We start from the raw sequence: 10,319 nt of genomic DNA, 5'->3' as shown, positions 1-10,319 counted from the left end.
GCCTATTCTCTCTTATTTTACAAGGTTTACATAAGGAGGGAGAATGCCGGCAGCTGGAATTCTGGGCTGGAAAAAGAGCAAATATTAGAGACCTATTCTGCATAACTCCAAAAGTCCTGAAACTCCACGAAAGTTATTTTTGGAAATAATAAAAAATACTGAGCGGAAGAAATACCAGAGGGGGCCCACATCCTGGCCACGAGGGTGGGGGGCGCACCCTACACCCCTGGGAGCGCCCCCTGCCTCGTGGGCCCCCTGTTGGCCCTCCGGTGCCCATCTTCTGCTATATGAAGTCTTTCGTCCGAGAAAAAATCATAAGGAAGCTTTCGGGACGAGACTCCGCCGCCATGAGGCGGAACCTTGGCGGAACCAATCTGGGGCTCTGGCAGAGCTGTTCTGCCGGGGACACTTCCCTCCGTGGGGGGGGGGGGGAATCATCGCCATCGTCATCACCAACGCTTCTCTCATCGGGAGAGGGCAATCTCCATCAACATCTTCACCAGCACCATCTCTCTCAAACCCTAGTTCATCTCTTGTATCCAATTCTTGTCTCTAAGTCTGGGATTGGTACCTGTAGGTTGCTAGTAGTGTTGATTACTCCTTGTAGTTGATGCTAGTTGGTTTATTTGGTGGAATATCATATGTTCAGATCCTATATGCATATTAATACTCCTCTGATTATGAACATGAATATGCTTTGTGAGTAGTTACGTTTGTTCCTGAGGACATGGGAGAAGTCTTGCTATTAGTAGTCATGTGAATTTGGTATTCGTTCGATATTTTGATGAGATGTATGTTGTCTCTCCTCTAGTGGTGTTATGTGAACGTCGACTACATGACACTTCACCATTATTTGGGCCTAGAGGAAGGCATTGGGAAGTAATAGGTAGATGATGGGTTGCTAGAGTGACAGAAGCTTAAACTCTAGTTTATGCGTTCCTTCGTAAGGGGCTGATTTGGATCCGCTTGTTTCATGCTATGGTTAGGTTTACCTTAATACTTCTTTTGTAGTTGTGGATGCTTGCAATAGGGGTTAATCATAAGTGGGATGCTTGTCCAAGTAAGGACAGCACCCAAGCACCGGTCCACCCACATATCAAATTATCAAAGTACCGAACGCGAATCATATGAATGTGATGAAAACTAGCTTGACGATAATTCCCATGTGTCCCCCGGAGCGCTTTTCTCTATATAAGAGTTTGTCCAGGCTTGTCCTTTGCTACAAAAAGGATTGGGCCACCTTGCTGCACTTTATTTACTTTCGTTACTTGTTGCTCGTTACAATTTATCTTATCACAAAATTATCTGTTACCTATAATTTTAGTGCTTGTAGAGAATACCTTGCTGAAAACCGCTTATCATTTCCTTCTGCTCCTCATTGGGTTCGACACTCTTACTTATCGAAAGGACTATGATAGATCCCCTATACTTGTGGGTCATCAACGTCATGCGGGGGATGGACCTCGTGCTGGGGGAGGAACGCCGCCGCTAAGCCTCACTCCATGCGGCAAGGTACCAGCAGGCACTGCAGCTGTACCACTGCCGCAACGTCCGCTCCAGGACGCTCGAGGTGGGCGATCTCATCCTGAGGCGGGTGCTCTCTAGGGAAGGGCTGCATAAGGTCTCACCCATGTGGGAGGGCCCGCTTAGGATTGCCCGCATTTCCAGGCCTGGCGCTATGCGCCTGGAGACGCAGGACGGGATCCCCATCCAGAATGCCTGGAACATCTAGCACCTCCGAAAGTTCTAACCATGAAGCAAGGCCCAGTGCCTGTGAAGGTCTCCGTCCGTGACACTCTCACGTAACAATGAGTGGGGTTGTACACGCCCCGGAGTCTCCTGAGTCCCGCCCTCGGGCCTTGGGGGCTCCCTCCCACGTCCTAGTGGCAGCACTTAGCTCCACGCTGGTGAGAAGACTAGACTAGGTGTCGGAAGCGGCTGTTCATTTGCTTTTTGTAGCTGGTTTGCAACCTTTTAGTGAAATTTGGAGTTCTGGCATTTCTCGGTTGCTTGGTTGAGTTCCCCTCTCTTTTACTTCTTTGCTCGCTTCTTTGTCTTGCGCCAGGGAGGACAACAGTTACCCGACGCTCTCCCTCGCGCGCCTCGCGCGGGGGCTGGGCAGGTGTGTGCATGCGTTGGGTTAGCCTAAACCACGGACACACCTCGCCGAAGCCCTGCCGCTCCAGAGCTTCGGCTCCCTTGATCTTCGCGAGGAGCTCTCGATCGGGCTGATGATTGGCGCACCCCCCTAAGTCTGTGCCCCACGGGTACCGTGACACGGTGCACTAAGCCATGATTAGCCCATGCCTGAAGGCTTGCGCAAGGAGGAAGAAGGCACCCGCCAGATGTCCTAACAAATTTCTGCAGCTTCGCGGTGCCTCCCGAGGTCAGCGGCTCCCAAGTCGGCAGCAAGGAAGCCTCACCAGATGCCAGGAGGCGCGCCCTCATGATACGGAAACAAACCCCGAGCGTATTAAGCTAAGTTGCCCCTCCTACATCTATGTGGAGCGCGAACAGCATCGGAACAACAAGCATAACATAATAGCATAAAGACCACAGTTCATTACACGCCCCAGCAGGGCCATCTATCTTTTTCAAAATGCAGGAAGAAGGGAAAATTCAAAGCAAAAGCGGCCCGCACGACCGCGGCGGCTCACGAGGCCTAGCACCGAAGGCCTCCCAGACTCAGCTCAGCCTGAGCCCCTCTCGCACTTCACCGCCGCGTGGCGGCAGGACGACCCGCCACCGTCCTTGAAGCGGGCCCGGTGGTGAGGCGGCTGGTCGTAGCTGCCGCAGCTGGTGCTCTCGCTGGCGAAGAAGCTGCCGCCGCTGGGCGAACCGTGGCCGTCACCAAGGGCGAGTTCGCCCTCAACCTCGTCATGGCCGTCGCCGCCGCTGTCTTCGGGGCAGCACCCTGCGCGGCGACCATCTTCCCCAAAAACCCTCACAAAGAGAGTCGCGGCTGTGTCGTACTTGAAGTGGAGGGTGCACCGCCCGCTCAGGCCGCGCGCGCGGCTAAACGTCTGCCAGCCGCGGGACAGGGCCACGTTGCCCGTGACGGAGGTCTCCACCACGACCCATGAGGCCTGGCTGCAGCAACCATCGGCTTGAAGCCGGAGGCCGCCAAGACCCCCAGCCGGCAGCTCACCGGAAAGGAGCGCGAGAGCTGGAGCCAGGTGCCTGCCGGACTCTCCGACCACACAACGAACTCTGGGAGCACCTCCGCCGAATGGAGGCGCGACCGAGGAGGCCGCGACCATGGAATGCCTACCCTCGGCACAAGGGCTGCTCCACCTAGAGCGGCCCCCGTGATGGGAGGAGGCACCGCTGCGGCCGCCGAGGACGGCACCGGCCCCCGAAGGAGTGCGACACGCCCCCGAGGATCCATGGTGGGGGTCGCAGCATGCTTACGGGGGCGTCCTCGCCTCCTTTTGGGCGGTGGTGAGCCGGACCCCTCCTGGCGAGCCTTCCCTTTCTCTGCGGCCGGGAACCTCTTGGTCGGTGCCATGGGAATACAGCAAGACGGCAAGGCGAGGAGGAGGAAGAAGCAGACAGAGTGGAGAAGGAGATGAGCAACGGGGGCTCCTGCCCCCTCCTCATTTATAGCCAGAAGGAGGCCAACCGCCGGCCTCCACGATCGCAGGTAATGATGATTTCCTTCTACATGTAGCAGGGTCTCGTCAAGTCGAACGGTTGCGGAGGCAGCGTGGGGAAGCGGAGACGCCCACGTCCCATCAATCGCCATGCGTCAATCAAGGCCGCAGGCGGTTGGGGCCCGCGGTGCTCCGCACTTGCCCTTTGGATTCTCCTCGAAGCCAAGTTCGAGCACGCCTTGGGCCCGGGGGCTACTGTCAGCGTTCTGGGGCCGGAGGTACCCAGACTTTCTTGCCTGCGGCCCAGTGCGTGACTCCACCAACGGCCTGGTATGGCCCAGCTTCAGCAGCGACAACCCAAGACCCTCGCGAGGGGCCAAGCCTCACGAGGCGGACAACATCAAGACCTCCCTGGGGGCGGCCTCACTAGGCTGGCTCCCGAGGAGCGGAGATATCTATGCAAAGGACACCTCGCGAGGTTCGCGTGACATGAGCCATGACGACCAAGGCCAGGCGGGCGCCAGCGGGCGTAGTGTACCAGTTTCCTCTTTGGTGCTAAAGAGGCAAGCACAGGCGAGGAATCCCAAGGCATCAGGTGAAGGTTTTCATATCGGTGCAACAAGACCAAGACTAGCAGGATGGCAGGACGGAGGTCATCGCGGAGCCCACACCAGCATCACCACCAGAGCCTTTGGCAGGCGAAGACCACCTTTTGTGAGGATAGCTTGTACTAGTTGTCCCCCTTCAAACTTGGCCATTGTGGAATCCCTTCCCGCCTGACATTTGGAGAGAGGACCAGGGCCTCTATAAATAGGACTAGCCACCACCATAGGAGGGGGATGGATCTTGGATTGGACCCATTCCACCCTCACACACACCAGCTCATCGAGCCCAAGAACACCTCACCTCCTGAGGCTGTTCGTCCACTGTACTAGTTCATCCTCAGCCCCTCGAGGCAATCCACCACCACACTGGAGTAGGGTATTACACCGCAAGGTGGCCCGAACCAGTATAAACCTCCGTGTCTCTTGTTCTTTGGGTTCATCGAGCTAGGCCGTGGGATCATTGAGCGGGCGAGCTAGGGAGAGAGAGTTCTTCGTGCGCACCCCAGAGTTCAAACCTCACAAGGGTTTGCCGGAACCCGCAATCCGACAATGGGGCCACCACGCTCTTCATGCAGTTCACTCCCACCGGCTTCATGTTCTTGAAGCAGGGGTGGAAGTCGTTCGCCCTTGCCCATGGCTTGAAGAAGGGGCACGTCCTCTAGTTCAAGTTCGACGGGGCCACCATGCTCTTCATGAAGATCTTTGGGGTCACCGGCTGTCGCCTGAAGTGCTGCATGGAGAGCGACAACAACGACACCCCCGCCGTCGCCGACAGCCCCCGCCGGGGGTAGCGGGAGCAGCGATGGCTCCCCCAGCGTCAAGAGCGAGGAGGAGGACACCGACTAGGTGCGTTGCACCCACACTGCTGCCTCGATGGTGACTCGCCCTGCCTGGGCTTCTTTTGTTTTGCTTTTTTTCCTGCGTTGGATGGATGTGATCCCCATGGGGGGTGTAAGGAACCGTGGCCTTCACGCTTTAAATTTGACGTTTTCGTGGTTTGAAATCGAGCTCATTCTCAACTTTCCTCGTTAGACTTGCCCCTCTTCTTCATGATCACCCTGGTGCTCTGCGTTGCTGGAACCCAGCCCTAAGCGGGCCTCAACCGTCGCTGGTATGTTAGGTCGTGATGCCTAGACAAGGCCAGGAGGTGAGGGGCTCCGAGGTCCGGTAAGAACTCCTGAGGCGTGTGTGCCTTGCTCATGAAGCTCCCCCTTGACGCGCAAGCTGCTCACGCGAGAGAAGAGGCTTCTGCCTTGGGCAAGGTCACGAAAAGAAGGAACACCACCAAAGGCCATTGAGTCGCGCATGGCGGTTAACTTAGCTCTTCGGGGTGCGAGGCAGCCGTAGCTCACGAGAAGTTGACGCGGTGTCAGGATGCACCCTCCTGAATTTTCTTCCTTTATCTTGTCTTCTATCTGCACTGGATCAATGTAAACCCCACGGAGGGTACGTGAAAAACCAACGCCTTTTGCGCCTTAACTATTGGTTTTGAGATTTAAATCGCACGTTCCCCCCTAAGATCTCCTCGCAGGGTTCACCCCTTTTCCTTGTTTGCCATGGTGCTCTACGTCATCAGGAGCCGGCCCACGAGCTAGCCTCAGCCGCCGCTGGTATGTCAGGTCGCGATGCCTGGAATAAGGCCAGGAGGTGAGGGGCTCCGGAGGCTAGTGAGGGCTCATGAGGTGTGATGCTCAGGGAGCCTCCTTTGATGTGCAAGCGACTCGCGCGGAGAAAGGGAGCGACATCCACCTACGTCGCGAGAGGGGGGAGCTCTAGAGACGATAGCGACGCCTCATGAGGCGGTTCAACTTAGCTATTTGCACGGAGCGGCGTCGAGTGAGGCGCAGTTCGACCCCTAGAGTTTACGTCGCGCGCGGCCCTTCAGTAGTTGTTTGGGCTCCCAAGCGCTTGGTCCTTGGGGAACTGCATGCTTGAAAAGTTTTGAGGTATAGGGGCGATGCAGGCTCGCCGACCTACTCGTGTCTGTTCCATGAGGAGATGAGGCACCAAGGATCTTGGTGAGGTGACGTGCACGGGAGCAGGCCCGTGAGCCAGAGCTCGATCGCTTAGATTTATCGATGCTACATGGACGGACCCGAGAATAGTCATCGTGCCAGTAGCCCCCACTCATGGAATGGTCAAGAGTAGGGCCGTGAGCGCGCAACGCTCTCACTGATAGCGAGGCACCAAACATAGGGTTAAGCAAGCAACTAGAATTCATTGAAGCATAACCAAAACCAGTTCACAACCAAAAGGCGAGGCAGCTGCCGGGACGGACCCTGGCCAGCTTGAGGATGATGCAGCCCGTGGGGCACCCTCAATTTCGAATAAACCAAAAAGTCACCTGGCAACATGCTGCTGTGGGAGCATTGAGCTGCTTGACGAGGCGTGCCGTAGAGGTTCACCTCTCAGGGCTTGGCATGCTCCTGAGGCTCCGGGGTCTCGCGAGGGGTTGACGTCTCGTGAGGCGCCATCGTGAGGTGCGCCAATCTTTGGAAGGTGGCACTGGCGTTCTCCAGGCCGAAAGGCATGCAAGTGTAGTTGGTGGCGATGCCCCTGCTCAGGCCGACGCGTGATGGCCACAAGAGGTCCTGGGAGCTGTCCCTGTTGAGGCTCAGGAAGTCGACGCACATGCAGACCTTGCTGCCCTCCTTGGGGACGACAACTGGGTTGGCGGGACGCATTGGATGGCGCTTGCCACGGATGGCCCGAGCTTCCCGCAGCCTGCAAATTTCCTGGGCGATGAACTCCTGTTAGCTTGGCGCTTGGCATTGTGCTCCTTGCTTGTGGAGGCACGCAACAAGGAACGCCTCCACGTGGTGCCCGAACACCTCCCACAACATGCTGGTCAGGTCGGATGCTTTCCAGGCGAAAGCCTCTGAGCCCCGCCGAAGGGAGCATCGGGCGCGCCTTCCTATGCGAGAGGAAGTGTAGGATCGAAAGTATGTCTAGAGGGGGGGTGATTAGACTACTTGACCAAATTAAAATCTAGCCTTTTCCCAATTTTAAGTCTTGGCAGATTTTAGCAACTTTAGAACAAGTCAAGCAATCAACCTACACATGCAAGTCTAAGAGTATAGCAGCGGAATGTAAAACATTGCATATGAAGGTAAAGGGAGGAGTTTGGAGGGAGCAAACACAATGTAGACACGGAGATTTTTTCCCGTGGTTCCGATAGGTGGTGCTACCGTACATCCACGTTAATGGAGACTTCAACCCACGAAGGGTAACGGTTGCGCGAGTCCACGGAGGGCTCCACCCATGAAGGGTCCATGAAGAAGCAAGCTTGTTTATCCCACCATGGACATCGCCCACGAAGGACTTGCCTCACTAGGGTAGATCTTCACGAAGTAGGCAATCTCCTTGTCCGTACAAACTCCTTGGTTCAACTCCACAATCTTGACGGAGGCTCCCAAGTGACACCTAACCAATCTAGGAGACACCACTCTCCAAAAGGTAAAAGATGGTGTGTTGATGATGAACTCCTTGCTCTTGTGCTTCAAATGATAGTCTCCCCAATACTCAACTCTCTCTCACGGATTTGGATTTTGTGGAAAGATCATTTGAGTGGAAAGCAACTTGGAGAAGGCTAGAGATCAAGATTTATGTGATTGGAATGGAATATCTTGATCTCAACACATGAGTAGGTGGTTCTCTCTCAGAAAATGTATGTTGGAAGTGTAGGCATGTTCTGATAGCTCTCTCCATGAATGAAGAGTGGGTGGAGGGGTATATATAGCCTCCACACAAAATCTAACCGTTACACACAATCCACCAAACTTGGTGGGACCGAATCAGAAAACTCAGTCAGACCGATTTAGTTCAGAATGTGAATGTTAGGCTTTTTGGTGGGACCGACATGTCAACTTGGTGGGACCGATTCCATTAGGGTTAGGGCATAATGTAATCTCGGTGAGACCGATTACACAAACTCGGTGGGACCTACTTTGGTAATAAGCTAACCAGAGAGTTGGTCAGGCAAACTCAGTGGGACCGATTCGCTCATCTCAGTGAGACCGAAATGTTACGAAAGGGAAATCGAGAGTTTGCATTGCGAACTCGGTGGGACCGATCGCTCATCTTGGTTGGACCGAAATGTTATGAAGGGAAACAGAGATTTGCAATCCCATCTCAGTGAGACCGAGATCCCTATCGGTGAGACCGAAGTGACTAGGGTTTCTTGCAGTGGCTATGTCAAATGAACTCGGTGGCGCCAGATAGATCAAATCGGTGGGGCCGAGTTTGACTTTTAGTTTGGGACATATGTGGATGTGAGAAAGTGGTTGAGGGCTTTGGAGCATATCACTAAGCATTTTGAGCAAGTAAGCCATTAAGCAACACCTCATCCCCTTTTAATAGTATTGGCTTTTCTTATGGACTCAATGTGATCTTGGATCACTAAAATGAAAAAGTAGAGTCTTGAGCTTGAGCCAATCTGTGTCCTTAGCATTTTGAGGGGCCCACATTTCTAATCCATGCCATGCCAATCATTGAACTTCCTAAAATAGTCATCTTGAAGTAACATTAGTTCAATGAGATATATGTTGTTAGTAATTACCAAAACCACCCAGGGATAGTTGCACTTTGAATCTCCCCCTTTTTGGTAATTGATGACAACATATAGATCAAAGCTTCGACAAATGATAATAAGATATAAATGCATCGTCGCTTTGAGAAGTATGTGATAAGCAAGAGCTCCCCCTAAATTTGTGCATTATTTAAGATTTGCTTTTGAATGCAAATGCACAATCGATTAGGATCATGAGTTACTCTTCCATGTCACATACATCTTGGTGGAGCACTCAAAATGATAGGAATTAAAAGCATGCACTCATCACCAAGCAAAGTGAATGATCATATATGAGATATAAAAGATAATATCATCCAAGCAAACATTAAAGTATGATATGATCAAACACATGATCATACAAGTATCTCACACACAGACATAAAGTATCAAACGAGCACACACAAAAGTATCAACCAAATAGCAAGAAAAACAAAGAGGCAACACTCTATGATCTATACATTTCTCCCCCTTTGGCAACAAGTCACCAAAAAGTTTGAAAATGCATAGTGCTATACGTTTCTAAGGCTTGATCTTCGGGAGGTGGTGTAGAGAGGACTCCAAGGACGAAGGCATCAGTGGATGTTGTTGGAGCTGGTGGAGTGGCAACTGGAGGTGGCACTGAAGCTGTTGCTGCTGGTGCTGAAGTAGTTGCCTGGTGTCAGGTACTGGCACTGCAGCAGACCTCTGACCTTTGGGCACTCTTTGGAAAGCTTCTGTAGTAACCTTCCCTTTCTTCTCCTCTGATTCCTCCTGGAGCTGCTCAACAGCTGTCTGTATCTCAGTTACTTTCAGATCAAGATAATAGAACTTAGTCTCGATGATCCTTTCCAAGCTCTCCTGATTTTGAGTCAGGGTGGCCAAGCCCTTCTCAATCCTTAAAGTTGCCTGAATCAGATAAGCTAACTGATCTTGTTTGCTCTTTAAGAACACTTGAGATGCCTCCTCAACACTTGGCATCTTTGCAGCTTTTTCTGCCTTTGCGTTTGCTCTCTTCTCTTGTGCTTGCTCTGAAGTAGGATCATCCTCATTCATCACAACTGTGTTGTCTTCAAATTCTGGTCTCAAGGGTAAGTGCTCCTTGTCCAACAAGTAAGTTCCTGTGCCCATCTTGGAGTTGATGAGCACCTGAATGTGTGAAGCATACCCACAAGATCTCTTCTGATCAGCAGTTGTCCTCTTGATTGTTTCTACAATCAGGCTCATGACCTTGAACTTCTGAGGCACATCAAATATCTGCAGTAAGTTGATTGAACGGAATCTGATCATCTTGTGATCTCCAGATTTGGGCAACAAAGTATGCCTCAATATAGTGTTTATTGTGGCTAGACCAGACAACAAGTAATGCACAGATCCAAACTTGTGTGTCTCCAAAGCTTTGTCTGGGATCTCCTTGTACATGTTTACCATAGAGTTGTGGTCTTTCTTCTTCATGGCATATACATCCAAATCATCCTCATGCTCTTCAGGGGATTTTATCAACTTGGCCCATTCATCAACAGTTGACTAGTACCTTGTACCTTCAGACATCCAAACAATTGTACCATCTGGATA

This window comes from Triticum aestivum, chromosome 6D (genome assembly GCF_018294505.1).
Source record: "Triticum aestivum cultivar Chinese Spring chromosome 6D, IWGSC CS RefSeq v2.1, whole genome shotgun sequence".
Taxonomy (NCBI): domain Eukaryota; kingdom Viridiplantae; phylum Streptophyta; class Magnoliopsida; order Poales; family Poaceae; genus Triticum; species Triticum aestivum.
Note: the sequence above shows the minus strand (reverse complement) of the source record.